The 22,140-nt window shown below is 39.3% G+C and overlaps 1 protein-coding gene across 3 annotated transcripts in view; it reads left to right on the top strand.

The window, feature by feature from the left end:
- TMEFF1 (transmembrane protein with EGF like and two follistatin like domains 1) overlaps nucleotides 1-22,140 on the top strand; it is a 101,869-nt gene that overhangs the window by 45,847 nt on the left and 33,882 nt on the right. The gene's annotated exons all lie outside the window — the stretch shown is intronic.

The following is a 22,140-nucleotide window of genomic DNA, read 5'->3' as shown; positions in this document are numbered from 1 at the left end:
AAGAACACTCAATTTTCACTATTATGTACAAAATCAGCTATTTGGATGGCATTTGGTAAAATTGTGCTAATTTATTTGGTACATATTTCAAAGTGGGTGAGAACTGGCAAAAGACAAGTAAGTTCAGTAAAAAATGAACTCAACAAAACCTGAATTTACTGTTTCTGCACGTTGGTCACATAGATTGACCTGTGTCAATTCATTTCATTAGGAGTGGTTTGATTTGGAAGAACATGTTTTCCAAAGCAGATACTGGCCTATAGAACAGTAGAGAAATGATGAACAATATGGACTTACAGAGAGAACTGATAATAGATATTATGCTGTTTCTTCCTTTTATTTTGTACTAATGATATGGCATGATGAAACACGTTAATATATGTGTGTGTGTCTGTATTTTTCCTTAGTACTCTTCTATAATAGTGTTCAGAGACAAAATAGCTGTCAGTGATTGACTGGCTTGGTCTGTTGGTCTGTTTTTATTCCTTTCACGGTGCCTCTATACATCCCTATTTTATACATTTTTCTATTATCATTTTTCATGCCTAATTTAAAAAGATGGATGTCTTTTGCTTAGAATTTAAACATATTCCATCTACTCTCAGAAGTGGCTCCATATGTGACATCTACATGATAGGCTGGGTGCAATGGCTCATGTCTGTAATCCCAGTGCTTTGGGAGGCTTAGGTGGGAAGATTGCTTGAGGTCAGGAGTTCTAGACATCTACATGATAAAATACATATCGTTATGTAAATAGCTACTTATAATGTAATATGTAGCCTATTCCCAATCAAAGCAACTCTGTCGTGTGTACTAAATTAATTTTTTGTGTGTCTATTTATCTGAGAACTTGCCACCACTATTGTTGTAGATACCAGCTCTAAGCATAGGGAAGTGGACATAGACCATGGAAGGGCTTACCAATAGTAAGGAGCATGCAGGCTCTTACCAGCAGGCTAAGGAGCACATAGACAGTGACAAGAAGCCAACATCAGGCAAGGAAATTGATGCGACAAGAGGAAGATACGAAGGAAGCAGTTGGTATCTTTATTTAGAAAAAAGTGATTAAGCTAAAGCATTTGATCCTTTTATGGAAAGAGACAAAAGGAAATGTTGGTAATATCTAATCTTTTAGTCTGTAAAGCACTTGTTACTGATTGCAGTTGTTTTAACAGTATAAGTGTATATCAGTGGTTATTTAATTTTTTTTTTTTAACTTTTAAATGGGCCATGGTACCAAGAAAGTTATATGGCAGTTATGTAACTCCCTCAAGGCACCTTCCATGTGTTTTTCATGATTGCTAACCAGGTGAATAGTAATGTATCTAAGGGTAATTTTTACCCATGCAGCTGGGCCGTTTAGGTCTGGAAAATGGAAAGCTGCAGAAATATGACGTTAGCCATGAAGTCTTGATTTTTATATAAAAACCTGTTATTTATTAAGATGTTACATAATTTTCTTATTAAAAGATAAACATAGTTATTAAGAACAAAAGCTCAGTTATAATTCAAGTAGTTCTGTTATGACTTAATTATTATGAACTCCATTGGAATCAGAGTATTAAGGTAGGGTCTTAATATTTATTTTCAGGCCGGGCATGGTGGCTCATGCCTGTAATCTCAGCACTTTGAGAGGCCAAGGAGGGCAGATCATGAGGTCAAGAGATCAGGATCATCCTAGCTAACATGATGAAAACCCGTCTCTACTAAAAATACAAAAATTAGCTGGGCATGGTGACATGCACCTGTAGTCCCAGCTGCTCGGGAGGCTGAGGCAGGAGAATTGCTTGAACCTGGTAGGCAGAGGTTTCAGTGAGCCAAGATCGGGCCGCTGCAATCCAGCCTGGCAACAGAGTGAGACTCCATCTCAAAAAAATAAAAAAATAAATAAAAAATAAAAAATTTATCTTCTACTCTGATCCTCTCATTTTAAAGATGAAACCATTGAGGACTAAAGTCAGAGGGTTTGATGGGGGTATATTCTTCTAATTAACAGTACAGTGCTTTTCTTACCATCTGCCTTTTTCTAATTTTCTTTTAAAGAAAAAATTCCTGGAAGGAATGTTATCTTTTTCCTACTTTGAGGACTGCTGCCCAGGGACTTTTTTTTTTTTTTTTAAACAAAAACACTGCCCTCTTCATCAGCCTGGTCCCAGCTGTGATTTCTTTACTTCTGTATTAAATCTTGGTCACTCTGAGTATTAGCTGCTTTTAAATTCTGTTAGTTCTTAGCTGGCATCTAGAAATCAAATGCCTATTTATTGAATTTCTTTTGAGTGATTTTCAGTCTTTTTTGACTACACTTCATGTAAAAAATACATTTGCATTGTTATCCAGCACTCCTGTTTATATACACATTGCACTAATAAATATTAAGTCAAACAAAATTCTGTGGAATAGTACTTACCTTTATTAAATGCAATGTACTCTAATATTTTCTATTCTACTTTTTAATAAAATACTGGCAGTGAACCACTAAATTGACTTCATAATCCACTAGTGATTATGACCTGCAGTTTGAAAAGTATTGCTCTATAGTATAACTATAATAGATGTGTATTGCATGTATTTTTTTAGGTGTAAGTATTCATTTAAAATTTTATTGTAGGCCAACTGTGGTGGCTCACACCTGTAATCTCAGAATCTTTAGAAGGCCAAGGCAGGAGGATTGCTTGAGCCTGGGATATCTAGGCTGCAGTGAGCCATGATTGTGCCACTGTGGTCCAGCCTGGGTGACAGAGCAAGACCCTGTCTCCAAAAACAAATGAACAAACAACCCAGAAAGTCAAACATACTTTGTCTTTTCTCAATTTGAAATGTCTTTCCTGTCAAAAAAATGTTATCTAACCTATCTGATTTGCAAAGAGCAGCTAAAATCTTTCTCTTGTTTTTAAAAAGTCTTTCTCTTGCTAATAGTTGTTAAAAAAAAAATCTGGCATTTTGGTGAGGGGATAAGTGATGCTGTGTAAGTTAATTTTCTGCTATTAAGAGAAGTGCTTTTTTTTTTTTAACTTAGCCATTTAAATATAAATTGATTTAAATACATTACATACTTTGCCTTCTTAAACAGAATATACAGAACATGTTTAACATATTCTTACAGTTACATATCATGTAGTATATTACAGTTTTCAGAGCATTTTTTACATATATTTTTAAGCTATTCTGAGCAGTTCTGTTTGGTAGTAAGGCAAGGAAGTATTATCCTGATTGTTATAGGTGAAGGTCAGTTCAGAAAGGCTGAATGGAGAATCAGAACATAGGTCTTATGACGAGGAATCAATCTATTGTGTTGTGCACACACATGTAGAGGCTAATGATGTGTGGTTGTTTCACTGCTGCACTTAAGGCTTCATTTAGCTTTGTGTTTTGGGTTCTATATCTGTTTTTTAAAAATATGTTTTCTTCTCTCTTGTAAGGCTGTTAGCTGCTGCTTCTAGATGCTGTCAGTGTGCCTTGGCAATGAGTTTGACTGTAGATGCCCTCAACTTTTAATTTGCTTCTCTGCTTCCCTGGAATAGGAAACAAACACTTGCAGAAACTGTATCTAAAGTAGGAATAAGTTCTAAATGTAAAATAAGAGTATATAGGTTCTTCTGAGTGAAGTGCATGAACTTTATTTATTGCATCTGTTTTATCTGTCTTGTCTGCTCAATGCCTATTTTAATTCATCTATAATTTAAATTATTTTTGCTTCTAAGAGGCTTCCCCCTCACCCTTCCTTCCTGAAACTCACTGCATTTCTTTGATGGCATTGTGGGCTTTGCTTGGATTTGTGACAGTTATGTTTGTTAATGCTTACCTTTCAAATTTATACCTAGAGATGTAGGTGGTTGAGGCTCCAAGAAATATGACTCCCCACATAAGTGGGTTTCAGTATTTCACTGTGACCACTGTGAAACAGTGCATAGATTTCCTACTTGGTCTTAAAACTTGAAAACAGCACTTCCTTTACAGCAACTTATATTTCTTAAACCATATATTCTTAGTACCACACCCCCTCTCTTTCTAAACAGTATTTCTGATCTGTCCAAGGCCGAAGTTACTGCTGTAAGATAGCCATCAGCTGTTTCTCTGGATAATGGGAACACATAATCAAAGGACTCCTTCACTTTAGTACCTTTTATATACCCCACCTAAATCCCACCCAGGAATGGTATGAGGAGTCTGTAGAATCATCAGACCTAATGCCAATACAGGTGAGTTATAAAAATCCTCCAGTTATTTCTTTTGAACTTTGTCTGCAATGCACTTTATGGAAATAGCCCCTGCTCTTCTGCCTCTTTTATGTAAGTCTCCTTTTTGGAGGTGCTGTTTCTGTTTATCCCTGAGTGATATAAATATCTCAGAGTTGCTCAGAGAATCATACAGGTGTAGAGTATGGCAGACAACATGGATAACCAGTTTAATCCACCTGCTGGAGATCTTAGTCATTTGTGGTACCATTTTCTGTTTTGACACAGATTCCTGTTCAGTACTACAATCTGACGAGTCTCCCTCAGAAGGTGCAATGACATCTTTTCTCTTGTGTAAATTTGTGTCCTGCAGTATATCCTACTTTCTGGAAGCTTCATGTACTTTTTAAAACAAGAACTGAAGAAGTACCTTTTCCATTCTTCTGCTCTTATTTCCTCCTAGTCCTCTGACTAGGAGGTAGTAATTTTTGTCATTTAGCACTGCCTTATTCTGGATATTTAAAAACTATTTTTAGGTTTAATAAGTCCCTACTATAGCCCCTTAGATTATAATGGAAAAAATAATTTTATGTTGTTTTTTAAAACATAAACCTTATTAAGCATTATTTTATCCAAAGTATAATCTGGATGTTAGTAATGACAGGCTCCTTTATCCAGAAATATCTTCTTTTTTTTTTTTTTTTTTTTTGAGACAGAGTCTCCCTCTGTTGCCCAGACTGGAGTGCACTGGTGCGATCTTGGCTCACTGCAACTTCCGCTTCCCAGGTTCAAGCAGTTCTCTGCCTCAGCCTCCCAAGTAGCTGGGATTACAGGTGCCCACCACCACGCCTGACTAATTTTTGTATTTTTAGTAGAGATGGGGTTTCACCATCTTAGGCTGGTCTTGAACTCCTAATCTCGTGATCCACCCACCTTGGCCTCCCAAAGTACTGGGATTACAGGCCTGAGCCACTGCACCTGGCCTTCCGGAAATATCTTTTTGAGACGGAGTCTTGCTCTGTCACCCCGGCTGGAGTGCCGTGGCATGATCTCGACTCACTGCAAGCTCTGCCTCCAGGGTTCACCCCATTCTCATGCCTCAGCCTCGCGAGTAGCTGGGACCACAGGTGCCTGCCACCATGCCCGGCTAATTTTTTGTTTTTTTTTTTTTTTTTTTAGTAGAGACGGGGTTTCACCATGTTAGCCAGAATGGTCTCGATATCCTGACCTTGTGATCCGCTTGCCTCAGCCTCCCAAAGTGCTGGGATTACAGGCGTGGGCCATCGCACCCAGCCCAGAAATATCTTTGTAAAGTCCTTTGACAGTTGCCAGTAAGAGAGTTTTGCCTTTAAAATGCAAAACTCTGTCTCCCCACAATCTCTTGCAGTTTTCTGAATGCACTGTTATTATTGAACACTTTCTTACCCACTGTGCCCTTGTTATTCCCCCTGTCTGGAGTCCCTTTCCTGTTTATCAGCTTGTTTGAACTCCTATTCCTCCTCCTAGCCTTAGATGCTGTGTGACGTGTGACATAGGTCAGATTCACCACCTCTTCTCACCTTGCGTTCTCCCACAGTTCGTATGAGTTGTGTGACCATATTCTGTGTTCCTCCTTGGTCTTGTAAAAGCAACCTCTGCATAGACTAAGTAGATTGTGAGTTTCCTGAGGGCAGGGACTTTGTCTTGTTGATTAATGTCTTGGGTAAACTGCCCATAAGGTTGGTTGGGTATCTTAGGATGGGTCCTTTTATAGGCCTTGGTTGAATTAGTGGCAATCAACACTAGGCCTTTATTATTCACTTAGAGCTGCTTACAGGGTGGTTGTAAGGATATAAGATGTGTGAAAAAGACTAGCATTGAATGTGTTGCAGGCTTTATTAGGTGTTTGTTAAATCTCAGTAACTTGATATGAATTAGTTTAAGCCAATGTTTTCCTAACTGGTAAATAAACTTACTATATTGAGAAGAATGGTACTTTCTATATAGGGCTAGGAAGAAAGGAAGTGAAAGGATGGATGTTTTTCAGTAATAATAATGCCATTCAGATGTGCACAGTATTTGATAGATTTCAAAGGGCTTTTTACAAAATCTTATTTGATCCTGTCAGCAGTGTTTTGAGGTATTTTCCCTGCTGTAAAGACTTGGAGTTGTGATTTGCCAAAATTATAGTGCTAAATCATAGAAGCCGTTGAATTTATGCATTCATTTATGTATGTATATATGCATTCATGCCTTTGAAATTTAGTGCTGCCAATTCAAAAGCTTAAAAAGGCTCTAGAGTGAAAGGTCTCCTTTCCACCCCTGTTCCCAGTCACTCAGTTGTCTTCACTAGAGACAGTCACTGTGATCTGTTTCTTGTTTAATCTCCTGGGGTATTTTATGTATGTGCAAGCAAGCAAATATGTACATATATTCTTTTTTTTTTTTTTTAAACTAATGGCATCACACTATACCTTATTCTGTACCTTATTTAAAATCTTTATTGTAAAATGTACACTGCTTACAGAAGTGTTTAAACATACATGTGCAATTTAAGGAATACTGATTAAAAACCACATATGTACCTAACACCTAGGGTACAAAATAGAATACTGCTATCATTTCCAGTACTTTGTGTGAACCTAGCCATGGAAGGAAAGGGTGACAGTGCCCCCTTAGAGAGGAAGGCTTACAGAAGACACTTTGAACAGCCTCTGTGGCAGGGTCTGGTTTTCAGCTCCTTGGAGAGTTTACAAAGTCCCTTTTGGGGAAGTCAGTGGACAAAGCCATGAGTATTGGAGTCACAGGGTCATGGAGAATGTGGGCTCACTATAGTTGGGGCATCTGATAGGATTCTAATGTATGGATCACTGGTAGAAATGTGATCAGAATGGACTGCTGTGCTCTGTGTTGTTTACTTTTATAAATCTCCCCATAGCTCACCTTCAACTGTCAAGAGTATGTCAATTAACTGAGTGGGCTGAGTTGTTCTTGCAGCAGGACATGGAGGGGAGAATAGGAACTTCATTATCTTTATTAACTTTTTTATTATACTTTAAGTTCTGGGGCACATGTGTACAATGTGCAGATTTGTTACATAGTGCATGTGCCATGATAGTTTGCTGCACCTATTGACTCGTCATTTACATTTGGTATTTCTCCTAATGCTATCTTTCCCCCAGCCCTCCACCCCTGACAGGCCCCAGTGGGTGATGAGGAACTTCTTTATCTTATGGTCAAGACAAGCCAACTACACATAAGAATCTGGGCCAGGCTTACCTGAGCAGTCTATCTTCTGACTGAAAGTTGGGTATGGTAGCACTAGGCATCTTGGTAATAATGGCCGTCCACGCAGCTGTCAACAGAGTTAAAGTATTTCATTGTGGACTGATTGCCCTCTACATCTTGTATATAGCTGTCATCTCAGGATCTTCCTTCAGTTTGGTATTTTTTCCAACAACAATTGATTTTCCAACTCTCTAACACTACCTAGATGTCCAACAATTCAATTAAATTCTGACAGTAACTACTTGGAGTTAGCGCAGACCCACGGTTAAGGACTCAGTCCCATAAGACTGCCCCCTCTTTATAACCAGCTGTAAATGAGGTCCCCAGGCTACCCCCACTTCTGCCCAGATGACCATAAATTTTGGAGTTCCCATGCCCTACCTAATTTGCTAAAACAACTCACAGAACTCAGGAAAGCACTCTACTTATTATTTATTTGTAAAGTATACAAATGATCAGCCAAATGAAGAAGTACATAAAGCAAGGTCCAGAAAGGTTCTGAGTGCAGGAGCTTCTGTCCCCATGGAGTCAAGTGCACCACTGAGATGTGCTCACCAACCGGAAGCTCCCGAACCCCCCTTATTCTGAGTTTTTATACTGAAGTTTTATTATGTAATTGTGACTGGTTAATTCATTGGTCATTGGTGACTGAACTTAACATCCAACCCCTCTCCCCTTCCCAGAGGTAGGAGAATTGGGGTGGGGCTGGGAGGCAGAAGTTCTAACCCTCTAATCACTGTGGTTGGTTTCTCTGGTGACATTAACTCCCTGCCCCCTCACCCCATGAGTCATCTCAGTAGAATATAAGAACTCACCTATCACTCAAGAATTGTCAAGGGAACTCCATACCAGGAACTGGGAACAAAGACCAAGAATATTTTTTATTATACCACTAGGATCTTCCTAGAAATTCCTTTGTCTCTCCCTCCTATATAGGGTACTGTGTTTCTTCTATTTTTGCTTCTCACTTCTTGGTTTTACTTTCCCATTTTATTACTTCTCATAGCAGCTTCTTATGAAAAGGTGTAAGATTTTAAAAACTTTTGAGACCTTGTTTGAAGTGTTTAAGTATTTTTATTCTACACCTAATATTTTATTTAGAACTTTGCAAGTGCATAATTGGAGGTGTGAGACAAGTTTCCCTGAGAATCAAGAAAGTGTTGCTTTGTTGTCTTCTAGCTTCAAGTGTTGCTGTTGAAGTCTAAAGCCATTCTAATTCTTGATCCTTTGTATATAATTTTTTCTCTTTTGAAGCATGTAGAGTCTTCTTTTGATCTCCAGTGTAGTGATATCTCACAATGTTATGCCCTTTCCTAGATACTTACTGACTTCCATTTTGAAAACTTTTCTTTAATTAATTATTTGATGATTTCCTTTCCTCTTTTTTTTTATTTTTTTATTATTTTTGGTACTCCTGTTACTTGGATATTGACATCCTGGACTAGTTCTCATTTTATCTTTTTTTCCCGTTTTCTGTTTTAAATTTTTTTGCTGTACTTTTTGAGAAATTTCTTCAGCTTTTTGAGTTTTTCATTTTTGTTGCAATTTTTAATTTCCAGGAACTCATTTTTGTTTTCAGAGTACTCATTTTTAGAGCATTTTACTTTTATTTTATGATTGCAGTCTGTTTTTGTACCTATACGTTATTATTAGTTGGTATTCTATCTATTGAAAGAGTGAGATTTTCTTTTCTATCAATCAGTCGGGACTCATGGATTTTTCTTTTAGTCATTTGTAGTCAATGAGTTATAATTATTCTTTTGTTTAGTTTTCATGTTATGTGGCCTATTAAAATGAGTTAGGGAGTGTTTTTTTCTAGTCTCTGGATGACTTTGTGTAAGAGTGAAATTATCTGCTTTTGGCTGGGCGTGGTGCACATGCTTTGGGAGACCAAGGTGGGCAGATCACCTGAGATCAGGAGTTCAAGACCAGCCTGGGTAACATGGTGAAACCCTGTCTCTACTAAAAACACACACACAAAAAAAGAAAAAAAAAATTAGCCAGACATGGTGGCACATACCTGTAATTCCAGCTACTCTGGAGGCTGAGACACAATCGCTCAAACCTGAGAAGCGGAGGTTGCAATGAGCCAAAATTGCGCCACTGCACTCCAGCCTGGGCAACAGAGTGAGACTCCGTCTTAAAAAAAAAAAAAAAAAAGAAAAAGAAAAAAAAAATTACCTACTTTGAAAGATTGGAATGGATGTGTTCATAAATTGTCTTTTAAAAAATGCCTGGATCCGATGCTATCTTTAAGGGACTTTTTAAGAACAACTGATTTAGTTTCTTTAATGATTAGTGTACCCTAAGGTTCTATTTCCTTTTTTGTTAGAACTTGATAGCATTTTAAAAAAGTTATTCATTTCACCTAGATTTTCAAACTTGCTGGCATAATGTTGTTTACAATAACCTTTTATTATCTTTTAAATCATAATCCCTTTTGAAGTTTTACTCTGTTTCATTCCTGATATTGCTTTTTTTCTTTTTCTCTCTCAGGAAAAAGCCTGCAGAAAAGCTTGTGTTATCAGTTTGAAAATCTTTTCAAAGAACCAACTTTTGGTTTTACTAACCTCTGTTGTAACTTTTAAATTTCTGTTATATATTTTCCTTCCTTTTGTTTTTATTGGCTTTTTTTTCCTGTTGTTCATTTTCTAACTTTTTAAATGGATGCTTAGTTTTTTAAATCTTTTTATTTTATTTATTTATTTTTTTGAGACAGAGTCTCTCTCAGTCACCAGGCTGGAGTGCAGTGGCGTGATCTCAGCTCACTGCAACCTCCGCCTCCTGGGTTCAGGTGATTCTTCTGCCTCAGCCTCCTGTGTAGCTGGGATTACAGGCATGCACCACCATGCCCAGCTAATGTTTGTATTTTTAGTAGAAATGGGGTTTCACCATGTTGGCCAGGATGGTCTTGATCTCCTGACCTCGTGATCTACCCACCTCGACCTCCCAAAGTGCTGGGATTACAGGTGTGAGCCACCATTCTTGGCCTTTATCTAGTCTTTTAAGATTTGAGAAAAACCTTTGAGGTGAGGGGTGGAACCAGGAGGCTGTCCGGGGAAGAGTGTTTCAGGAAGAGGGAAAGTCTGAGGCAGGAGTGTCCTGGGTGTGTTAGAAAGAAAAGTGGAAGTGTTAGAAGTGGATGTGGTAGAGTTTCATGAAAAATTTTATGATAAACATGAAAAATAACTTTACATGTGGTACTTCCCATGCTCAGATATTTATTTTGTATAACAGCTGTAATGAATAGAGAAAACACTGGTCTCAGCCCCTCACTAATTTTTTGATCTTGGGCTTTTAGATTTCCTTCATATTCAGTTTCTCTATTGATAATTTATAATTGTCAGGGTTAGATGAGGCAAATGGGACTCTACCCACACAGTAGGTGCAGAGTAAATGTAGTTAAATGTTTTGAATTTAGCAGATTTACTGAAGAGTGATTTCTATTCATTTGAGTGCACGCTTCTGTGCTTTGGGCATTCTGACCTTTGCTATGCTTGCCAGTCTGCAAACAGCTGTAATCACTATAATCAGTAGTACCCATGGCCTCTGGAGTCTAGTATTTTCCTCCTTCGCTCATTGTTTCACTGAGCTGGACTTTACTTGAGATGGTAATTTAATCTTCTTTCTTTGTATTCCATTGAAAACAGTAGCGATTGTTTTCACAGTTGTTAGTCTTAGATGCAGTGATACCATCCCACTAAGGAGCACTGTCTTTTTCATACATTTGATCAAGGCATTTCCTGGTCGGGCTGCAAAACCCACTGTAAACAATGCCACTTGTTAAACAAGTGATTACTTGTTTCTTATTGGACTGGTATGGTATTTTGCTATGTTGCTGACATTCTCTTCCATTAACCACTATTTCTATTTTATTGCCATCCCAGTTTTGTCCACTTTTATCCTTTAGGTCGGGGTGGGCAAAATTTTTTTGTAAAGGGCTAGGTGGTAAATGTGTCAGGCTTAGCAGGCCACATGTGGTCTTCACCATACCTAACCTTTTAAAAATGTGAAAACCATTTTTAGCTTCTGAGTATGCAAAAACAGGCATTGGTCTGGATTGACCCACTGCTGTAATTGCCAGGATTGATCCCTACTTTACACCATCCATATGTATATATAAAATATATGGTAAAATGACAGCAAATAGTGCCTTTATTTCAGGTTGAGCTGTACTTTTTCCCCACTTGTTGTTTCTTAATTCCTTTTATTTTTCATTACTTCTTCATTTTCTTCACCTTTGTGTTTTCCACCTGTGTTCTCCATGAATCAAGAAATCTGTTTTGCTTAGTGAAGACTTTGTCTTTATCCCTTTCCTTAGTTACTTAATTCATATCATTCAAAAGTATTTCCCATTCCTTGGGGCATTTTGAAAGGAAAGAAGCACTTCCCTTTTTTGGATCATCCCTTTTGTTACCTTTCTCTCATTTTCCTTTACTAATAGGAATTTACCAGAAAAATCTAACGGGGCTGAGTGTGGTGGCTCATGCCTGTACTCCCAGCACTTTGGGAGGCCGAGGTGGGGGAGTTCGAGACCAGCCTGGCCAACATGGCAAAACCCTGCCTCTACCAAAAATACAAAAATTAGCCAGGCATGATGGCATGCGCCTGTAATCTTAGCTACTCGGGAGGCTGAGGCAGGCTTGGACCTGGGAGGCGGAGGTTGCAGTGAGCTGAGATTGTGCCACTGCACTCCAGCCTGAACAACCGAGTGAGACTGTGTCTCAAAAAAAAAAACAAAACTAAACTAACAAGAAAAAAGAAAATCTGTTAACTTTACCAGATTGCTCTTTGAAATTAATTTTCTCTGTTCCTTTGCCTGATTTGAACCCCTCTATTCTGCTACTCTTTTTCACGTTATTTCACTGCAGCTTACCTGTAGCCATGAGAATAATCATTCTCAAATATTGTTTTTATTATATTACTCCTTTAAAGACAAGTATATATTTAGATTTGATATTTAATGTAGTAATTTGGAATTCGGAGAGTATTTTAAAAATCTTGTTTTACTTTGATATATTAAAAAACAGTATCTTCTGTGGAAATGAGCATGGGCTCTCTCAAATGTAGCAATGTGTATATAGATCAGGCTATATTTATTAGTGCTAGAAGTGTGTCATTTATTTCAAAAGTAAAACTAATGGTGTGTGTATATCAAGACCCTATTGAGAGAATCTGAAATACTGTTCTTTAGTAGAAAAAAATAGATTGAAAGCCCATTTCTAGGGATAATATCTTGGAAGTTTTGATGCAGACCCTGCATCATATTGTAAGGCTCAAAAAAATTGTTAAATGAAAATGGTTATTGTATGATTTTTTTCCCCTTTATGCTGAGCCTTGAGGACGAGGAACTGGGAACAAAAAAAAAAAAAAAAATGAGGGAAAGTGTGGCCTTTCCTTGGAAAGTTGAGCAGGGAGGTTCACAATTAATTCAATACCTCAAGTTTTGTTTAAGTAATGGGAAAAGTCTTTGTACATTTGTTTAATATAAAAAGCATTGTCACTAACTTTGGTAATGGGCAAGCCATGATATTTGAGCCTCTGACCTTTTAGGATTACATTTCTTTTGAGTCTTCTGTTTTATTAACTTTATTTCTGAGCGCATGCTGAGATCGTTAGTAAGAGCATGCTAAAGCTAACCTCTTTTTCTTTTTTGGTAGTGTGATAAGATTGTGGTACCAGGGCTGAGCCTTAATTGTAATGTATATGAATCTAAGCAGGATAATCATCAATCTGGCTTGGTATACATGACATAGGAAGTCAGGTCAGATGATAGCTGCAATTCTAGGTGGTTAACAACTTCCTTAAAAGGTGTTCAGTAATGGATTAATTTTTCTAGAAATATTAAGGTAGGTTTCTTAGAATATGACACATGGCTGTGTTTATTGTGTTCTAGTCAGTGCGTTTATTGATGACTTGTCAACATTATGAATATGTCAGTCTAGAAGAGATGTTAGATGGTAGAATTAGAGTCCAAAAGATTTCGGCATACTGAGATAATCTAAAATTTGATAGAGATAAATGTGAAGTCCTAACCTTGGGTTCTAGACAATAGTGGTGACATGTTTTGCAGGCCATACCTACAGAGTTGAATATATTTAAGAAGTTGAGTATGTGTCTAAAATTTGATGTGGTTATCAGAAAAGTTAATCCTATCCTGCCTGCATTATGTAAGCATAGTGTCCAGAACAGTTAAGGTAATAGCTTCTCTGTACTGTAGTCCTTGTTTTGCTTTTGGCCTCATATTTGGTAGTGTGATAAGATTGTGGTAACAGGGCTGAGCCTTAATTGTAATGTATATGAATCTAAGCAGGATAATCATCAATCTGGCTTGGTATACATGACATAGGAAGGATACTGGTATCCTTCCAAGGATAATAACTTGGTATACATGACAAATTCAGGATACTGAATTTGGAGGGTGATCAGGATGATATAACAAATGAGGAATCATTGAATAAACTTCAGGTGAAAACTTGTATTCAATATAATGATAATCTTTGAATATTTAAATGATATTTTGGGCTTATTACATGTAGATTCAGAGGCCAGAGTTAGAGTCAATGGGTGGAAATTAATTAGGATGCATGTTTGGCGCTCAGCCCAGGTAATAACTACTCACCCATGAGATGTACTGCCTTGGTGAGATAGTAAGCCTTCTATCGCTACAAATGCTCTGGCAGGGGCAGTGTAACAATAAGGTCACAAATACTGCTGAGAGAAGCCCTGCACTGAGTGGAAGATCGGAATAGATGGCTTTCTAAAGTCCTTTTCAGCATGGCATTTTTTCAGTATTTGTTTAGATACAGAGATATTATGACTAAATGTTTGTACACATGTTTTCACCCATGCATAGTAGCTTGTTATTCTCTGCAGTTGTCTGTGCCCCTTCCTTATCCAAAACTTTCACCTGAACTCACCTTCTGGGATTGGCTAACTTTATTTTCTTTGGTTCTTTCACCTCTTGTTTTCCAGAAATTAAAATTTTGGTACAATGTATGTTGTTTGACTATAGTGAATATTCTTATGAATTTAGAAGTTTTTCTGTTGCCTTAATTTTTAAATTATAAAATATTCAAAAGTGTATGAAAACTAAAATGTACACATTTGATTTAATGTGCAAAATTGGAATGAGCTTTTGTGAATCTACCAAGGCAAGCAACATAATTTTTATTTGTTTATTTATTTTTTGAGACGGAGTCTCACTCTGTTGCCAGGCTGGAGTGCAGTGGCATAGTCTTGGCTCACTGCAACCTCTGCCTCCTGGGTTCAAGTGATTCTCCTGCCTCAGCCTTCCGAGTAGCTGGGACTACAGGTGCCCGCCACCATGCCCAGCTAATTTTGTTTTTGTATTTTTAGTAGAGATGGAGTTTGACCATGTTGGCCAGGATGGTCTCCATCTCTTGACCTCGTGATCCACCCGCCTCGGCCTCCCAAAATGTTGGGATTACAGGCATGAGCCACCGCGCCTGGCCAGAAACAGAATTTTAGCAGTACCATCATCTGCCAATATTTGGGGGGAACTGGTTCTGATACTCCCCTCAGATACCAAAATCTCAGAATGCTCAAAGTCCTGCAGTCGGCCCTGAGATTATGGAAGGCAGACTGTACTTCAGGGACCCCTATGTCCCTCTCTAGTTGCATCTTTCTGTCACCCACATGGTATACTGCATCTTGCAGAAATTATTCCCTTCCTTTCTTTATAGCTTATCACATATGATAGGTCCCTTAATAATCTATAATCTGGCTTTTGATTGCTTTTGTATTTTGTATAAATGGAATCATGCTATATGCATTCTTCTTGATTTTCTTGTGCACAGCATTATATTTTTGAGATTCATTTATGTTGATGCACATAGCTGTAGTTAATTCAGTTTTACTGCTTGTTGAATTTGATTTTTTGCTTGTACCACATTCTTTTACAGTCCATTTTACTGTTGGACTTTTGGATTATTCCAGTCTTTTGTTCTCATGAATAATACTGCTGTGAACATTCTTACACATTTTCTGGTATACACGTGCAGGAGATTTTCTTATTTTTTCTTCTTCTTTTTTTTTAGACAGAGTCTTGCTCTGTCGCCCAGGCTGGAGTGCAGTGGCTCAATCTTGCCTCATCGCAATCTCCGCCTCCCAGGTTTAGGTGATTTTCATGCCTCACAGCCTCCTGGGTAACTGGGATTACAGGTGCCCACCACCATGCCCCGCTAATTTTTGTATTTTTAGTAGAGATGGGGTTTTGCCATGTTGGCCAAGCTGGTCTTGAACTTCTGACCCCAAGTGATCTGCCTGTCTCATCCTCCCAAAGTGCTGGGATTATAGACGTGAACCATTGCGCCTGGCCTGTGTGTAGGACATTTTCAAGGGCCTTGCCTTGTAGTGAAGTTACTGGGCATGTGCAAGTCTAGTTTTTCATCAGAATGCCTGTTTTCCAAAGTTGCTGTCCCAGTAAGCTTTCCTACTGTGTCCAGAATTGGTGGGTTCTTGGTCTCGCTGACTTCAAAAATGAAGCCATGGACCCTCATGGTGAGTGTTAGTTCTTAAAGATGGCGTGTCTGGAGTTTGTTCCTTCAGATGTTCAGATGTGTCTGGAGTTTCTTCCTTCTGGTGGGTTCATAGTCTCGCTGACTTGAGGAATGAAGCTGCAGACCTTTGCGGTGAGTGTTACAGCTCTTAAAGGTGATGCATCTGGAGTTGTTCGTTCCTTCTGGTGGGTTTGTGGTCTTGCTGGCTTCAGGAGTGAAGCTGCAGACCTTTGCGCTGAGTGTTACAGCTCATAAAGGCTGCGCAGACCCAAAGAGTGAGTAGCAGCAAAATTTATTGCGAAGAGTGAAAGAACAAAGCTTCTGCAGTGTGGAAGGGAACCCAAGCCGGTTGCCACTGCTGACTTGGGCAGCCTGCTTTTATTCCCTTATCTGACCCCACCCACATCCTGCTGATTGGTCCATTTTACAGAGAGCTGATTGGTCCATTTTACAGAGCGCTGATTGGTCCATTTTGACAGCGTGCTGATTGGTGCGTTTATAAACCTTTAGCTAGACACACTGGTGTGTTTGCAAACCTCTAGCTAGACACAGAGTGCTGATTGGTGTATTTACAATCCTTTAGCTGGACAGAAATGTTCTCCAAGTCCACTCCCCAATTAACTAGACACAGATCACTGATTGGTGCATTTACAGTCCTTTAGCTAGACACAAAAGTTCTCCAAGTCCCCACCAGATTAGCTAGACACAGAGTGCTGATTGGTGTGTTTACAAACCTCTAGCTAGACACAGAGTGCTGATTGGTGCTTTTACAATCCTTTAGCTAGACAGAAAAGTTCTCCCAAGTCCCTACCTGACCCAGAAGCCCAGCCAGCTTCACCTCTCAGTGGCACTTGCCCCTTTGCAGCACCTAGCCGGGGCACTCCAGCAGCCCAGAGAGAACTTGTCCCCCGATTGAACCTGGCAGGTGCTGGTCCTTGCGCCCAGCGTGGGGCCTGCCGAGTGCGGGCCTGCGGAGCCTGTGCCCACCTGGAACCTGTGCTGGCCTGTGAGCCCCTCGCGCAGCCCTGGCTCCTCCCTGCGCCTCCTCCTCCACACGTCTCAGTGAGCAGAGGGAGCCGGCTCCAGCCTCGGCCAGCCCCAGAGAGGGGCCCCCACATCGCAGCGGCGGGCTGAAGATCTCCTCAAGCCGGCCAGAGTGGACGCTGAGGCCAAGGAGGCCCAGGAGGCGCCGAGAGCAAGCGAGGGCTGCTAGCACATTGTCACCTCTCACTACCAGCAGAAGATGAGAATTCCCTTAGCTCCTCATTCTTGCCAATACTTGGGTTTTGTTCTTGTTTTCGATTTTTGCCAATTTCGTGAGTGTGGATGGTATCTCATTGTGATTTTAATTTTAATTTTTCTGATTCTTAATGAGGTTGAATATCTTTCACATATGTTCTTATATGTTTCCTCTTTTATTTCTATTTATTTCTTTGCTCCCCTTTCCCATTGATCACATATAATATTTAAAAAATTGATTTGTATTTATGTATTCTGGATAATACTTATTTGTTGATTATGTGGCCTATAATTATCTTTTTGTTTGTAGCTTGTCTTACTCTCCTTATGGGGCACTGTTTATTTCAAATTCCTCAGTCTTATGTTTGATCTCCCAAATCTTTATAGTTTTTGACTTTCACATTTAGGTCTTCATCATGAATTAAGGAAATCATCAAACAGAAAAGGAGAAGAATGATGGACCTCTCCCCATTTATTCATCTTCAAAAGTCTAATTCTGTTACATCTTTTCTTCCATCCTTACCTTTTTTGGGAATAATTTAAAGCAAATCCCAGCATCAAGTCACCTTACCTGTGAAGATTTCAGTTTTGCTGATATTTTATCTGCTTGGTATATGAGTTGCTGAGAGAGGTGTGTTAAAACCTATCATGGTGGATTTGGTCATTTCTTTTCTCCTTTTCTCTTTCTTTCTTTCTTTTTTTCTTTTCTTTCTCTCTTTCTTTCTCTTTTCTCTCTTTCTTTCTCTCTCTCTTTCTCTCTTTCTTTCTTGAGATAGAATCTTGCACTGTTGCGCAGGCTGGAGTGCAGTGGTGCTATTTTGGATCACTGCAACCTCCTCCTCCCAAGTTTGAGCAATTCTCCTGCCTCAGCCTCGCAAGTAACTGGGATTATAGGTGCCCACCACCACACCCAGCTAATTTTTTGTATTTTTAGTAGAGACGGGGTTTCACTGTGTTGGCCAGGCAGGTCTCAAACTCCTCACCTCATGATCTGCCCACCTCAGCCTCCCGAGGTGCTGGGATTACAGGTGTGAGCTACCACGCCTGGCTGGATTTGGCAATTTCTTATTATGGTTATATCAGTTTTCACTTTTTACATTTTGAGACTTAAAATGTTTAGAATTGTATTATCCTGCTGAATAAAATATTTTTATTATTATGAAGGAATTTTCTTTAATTCCTATAATTCTTTTTGACCTAAAGTCTTTTATATCCGATATTAAATATAACCATACGAGGTTTCTTCTATACCAAGGGTGATGTATCTCTTTCACTCTCCTAGTATTTTCAACGTTTGTTATCATTTTAACATGTATCTTACAAGCAACATGTAGCTGGCTTTTGTATTTTTACCCCGCCAACTACTTTTGTTATTTATTTGGAAAATGTAGTCAACTTAAATATATTGTAAATACTGATATATTTTAATTTTTTTCTTATTTTATACTTTTGTCTTGCTTTTTCTTTTTCTTTTCCCTTTCTTGCCTTCTTTTGGATTTTTTTTCTCTAGTAGTTTTGAAGTTATGGATTTTCCTTCTTGTAATGGTAACCTCAGCAATTTTAACATGCATATTCAGCTTATCACAATCTAAATTTGCTTAATGTTACTGTTCTCCTTAAACACTTGAATTTCAGTTTCTCCAAACTTGTGTGCTATTGTTATCATCATGTATTTTAATTTCCAGCTTAAAAAAATTTAACCACACAGAGCTCTGTTGTTCTTATATTACCCATGTGTTTAGACCTTTGTTCTTCATTTATATTTGCATCTCAGACTTTCCTTAAAGGATCATTTTTCTATTGCCTTTAGAATTTCCTTTACTGACTGACAGTCAGCAGGTGACAAATTTTGTAAGTTTGTACTCCTTCCAAGTTCTTTTTGTTTTATTATTTTTTATTCTCAAAAGATTTGTCTTAAATAGAATTCTATTCTACCTTAGCACATAGCAGGTACTATTTCACTTTTAGCTATAAACAATTTGGCTTCAGTATTGCTTTTGAAAAGTCAGTTTTTCCTCTTATTCTTACTTCACTAAAGGTACTCTTTCTCTTCTTTCTGGCTGCTTTTATAATTTTTTTTTCTCATTATAAAATTCCACTATGATATTTCAGTATGTGGATCCATTTTTAGTAATCCTGTTTGGGATTCATTGGGCTTCTTGGATATTTAGATGAGTATCTTTTTAGTTTTAAAGTTTGAAGAGAAGTTGCTGAGAATATTTTCCTGCCTCATTTTCTTAACTCCTGGAATGCTAATCAGATTTTTGTTACATCTTCTGACTCTTCCATGTCTATCTCTCGCTCTCTCTTTTTTTTTTTTTGCCCAGGCTGGAGTGCGGTGGCACGATCATGGCTCAGCGCAACCTCCGCCTCCTGGGTTCAAGGGATTCTTCTGCCTCAGCCTCCTGAGTAGCCTCAGCCATGCGCTACCATGCCTGGCTAATTTTGTATTTTTAGTAGAGACGAGGTGTCTCCATGTTAGTCAGGCTGGTTCACAAACTCCTGACCTCAGGTGATTCGCCCACCTTGGCCTCCCAGTGTGCTGGGATTACAGGGGTGAGCCACTGCACCCAGCCCATGGCTCTTTTTTAAATATGCACCATGTCTTTGACTCTCTGCTGTGGTCTGGTTAATTTCCTCTGACCTGTCTTCTAATTCACTTATTCTTTAGTTTCTCTAATCTGCTGTTAAATCTGCCCATTGCCTTTCTTGTATCTAGTAATATGTTGTCTATTTCTGGAAGTTCTGTTTAGTTCTTTTAAAAATCAACTTCTTTTCATGTTGTTTTATCTCTTTGTTGTGGGTATGTGACTGAATGTGTCTCTGTGGGCTGAGCTGCGTATTTTTCTCAGAATTGTGTCTGTGGAAAATCATTTAGGTCTAGAGTGAAATTGAGTTTCTCCAGAGAAGTTTGCAATTGCTTCTGTCATTTGCCTACAGCAGGGGTGTCCAATCATTTGACTTCCCTGGGACACATTGGAAGAAGAATAATTGTCTTGGGCTGCACATTAAAATAAACTAACAATAGCTGATGAGTTACACACACACACACACACACACACACACACACCTCATAATGTTTTAAGAAAGTTAATGAATTTGTGTTGGGCTGCATTCAAAGCCTTCCTAGGCTGTGGGTTGGACAAGTTTGGCCTAGAGCCTCTTCTAGTCCTTGACCCCTTAAAATTAATTCTGGGTTTGAGATTTTTCAAAACAACCAAGTAGTATTTTAAGTTGTAATTATCTGTGTGAGGGCTGGCTTATGGCTTTGAATTCTCAGGTAAGCTGGTTTTCTTTTCGTTTTTCAAAGTTATGGGTCAGTGCAACCTTTTTAATTTTTTAAATAGTCTCTTTGGAATATGACAGCTCATTTCCAGTTTACCTTCATGCTGAGGGATATACACACACACACACATGTGTATTTAAAGATCTAACTTTTTTAGGATCTCCAGACTCCCTACTTTAGGTGGATCAGTGTTCTTTGTCTCCTGTTCCCAGAGGCCTTGTATTAGTCTGTTTTCACGCTGCTGATAAAGACACTGGGCAGTTTGCAAAAGAAAGGGTTTAATTGGCTGGGGAGGCCTCACAATCGTGGCGTGGCGGAAGGCAAAGAGGACCAAGTCACATCTTACATGGATGGTGGCAGGCAAAGAGAGAGCTCGTGCGGAGGAACTCCTATTTTTTAAACCATCAGATCTTGTGAGACTCATTCACTGTCATGAGAACAGTGCAGGAAAGACCCACCCCCATAATTCATTCACCTCCTACCTGGTTCTTCCCATGACACGTGGGAATTGTGGGAGTTACAGTTTAAGATGAGATTTGGGTGGGGACACAGCAAACCATATCATTCCCCTGCTTGCCCCTCCCAAATCTCATGTCCTCACATTTCAAAACCAATCATGCCTTCCCACCAGTCACCCAAAGTCTTATCTCATTTCAGCATTAACTCAAAAGTCCACAGTCCAGCATCTCATCTGAGACAAGGCAAGCCCTTTCTGCCTATAAGCCTGTAAAATCAAAAGCAAGTTAGTTACTTCCCAGATACCAAGGGGGTACAGGCATTGGGTAAATACAGCCATTCCAAATGGGAGAATTTGGCTAAAACAAAGGGGCTATAGGCCCCATGCAGGGCAGTCACATCTTAAAGCTCTAAAATGATCTCCTTTGACTCCACATCTTGTATCTGGGTTATGCTGATGCAAAAGGTGGGTTCCCATGGTCTTGGGCAGCTCCACCTCTGTGGCTTTGCAGGGTACAGGTGGCTCTACAGGGTACAGCCTCTGTCTTGGCTACTTTCATGGGCTGGCCTTGAGTGTCTGTGGCTTTTCCAGATGCACAGTGCAAGCTGTCAGTGGATCTGTCATTCTGGGATCTGGATGACGGTGGCCCTCTCCTCATAGCTTCACTAGGTGATGCCCCAGTAGAGACTCTGTATGGGGACTCTGACCCCACATTTCCCTTCCACGCTGCCCTAGCAGAGATTCTCCATAAGGGCCCCGCCCCTGCAGCAAATTTCTACCTGGGCATCCAGGCATTTCCACACATCCTCTGAAATCTAGGTGGAGGTTCCCAAACCCCAGTTCTTGACTTCTCTGTACCTGCAGGCTCAACACCATGTGGAAGCTGCCAAGGCTTGGGGCTTGCACCCTCTGAAGCCACAGCCCAAGCTCTACATTGGCCCCTTTCAGCCACAGCTGGAGCAGCTGAGATGCAGGGCACCAAGTCCCTAGGCTGCACAGAGCATGGGGACCCTGGGCCCTACCCAGGAAACCATGTTTTCCTCCTATAATAGGAGGGGCTGCCATGAAGACCTCTGACATGCCATGGAGACATTTTCCCCATTGTTTTGGGGATTAACATTTGACTGCTTGTAACTTATGCAAATTTCTGCAGCTAGCTTGAATTTCTTCTCAAAAAAATGGTACTTTCTTTTC

Source organism: Trachypithecus francoisi, unplaced genomic scaffold (assembly GCF_009764315.1).
Source record: "Trachypithecus francoisi isolate TF-2019V2 unplaced genomic scaffold, Tfra_2.0 Lachesis_group16, whole genome shotgun sequence".
NCBI lineage: Eukaryota > Metazoa > Chordata > Mammalia > Primates > Cercopithecidae > Trachypithecus > Trachypithecus francoisi.
The sequence above is the reverse complement of the archived record's forward strand: the minus strand, read 5'-3'. Positions and strand labels throughout refer to the sequence as shown.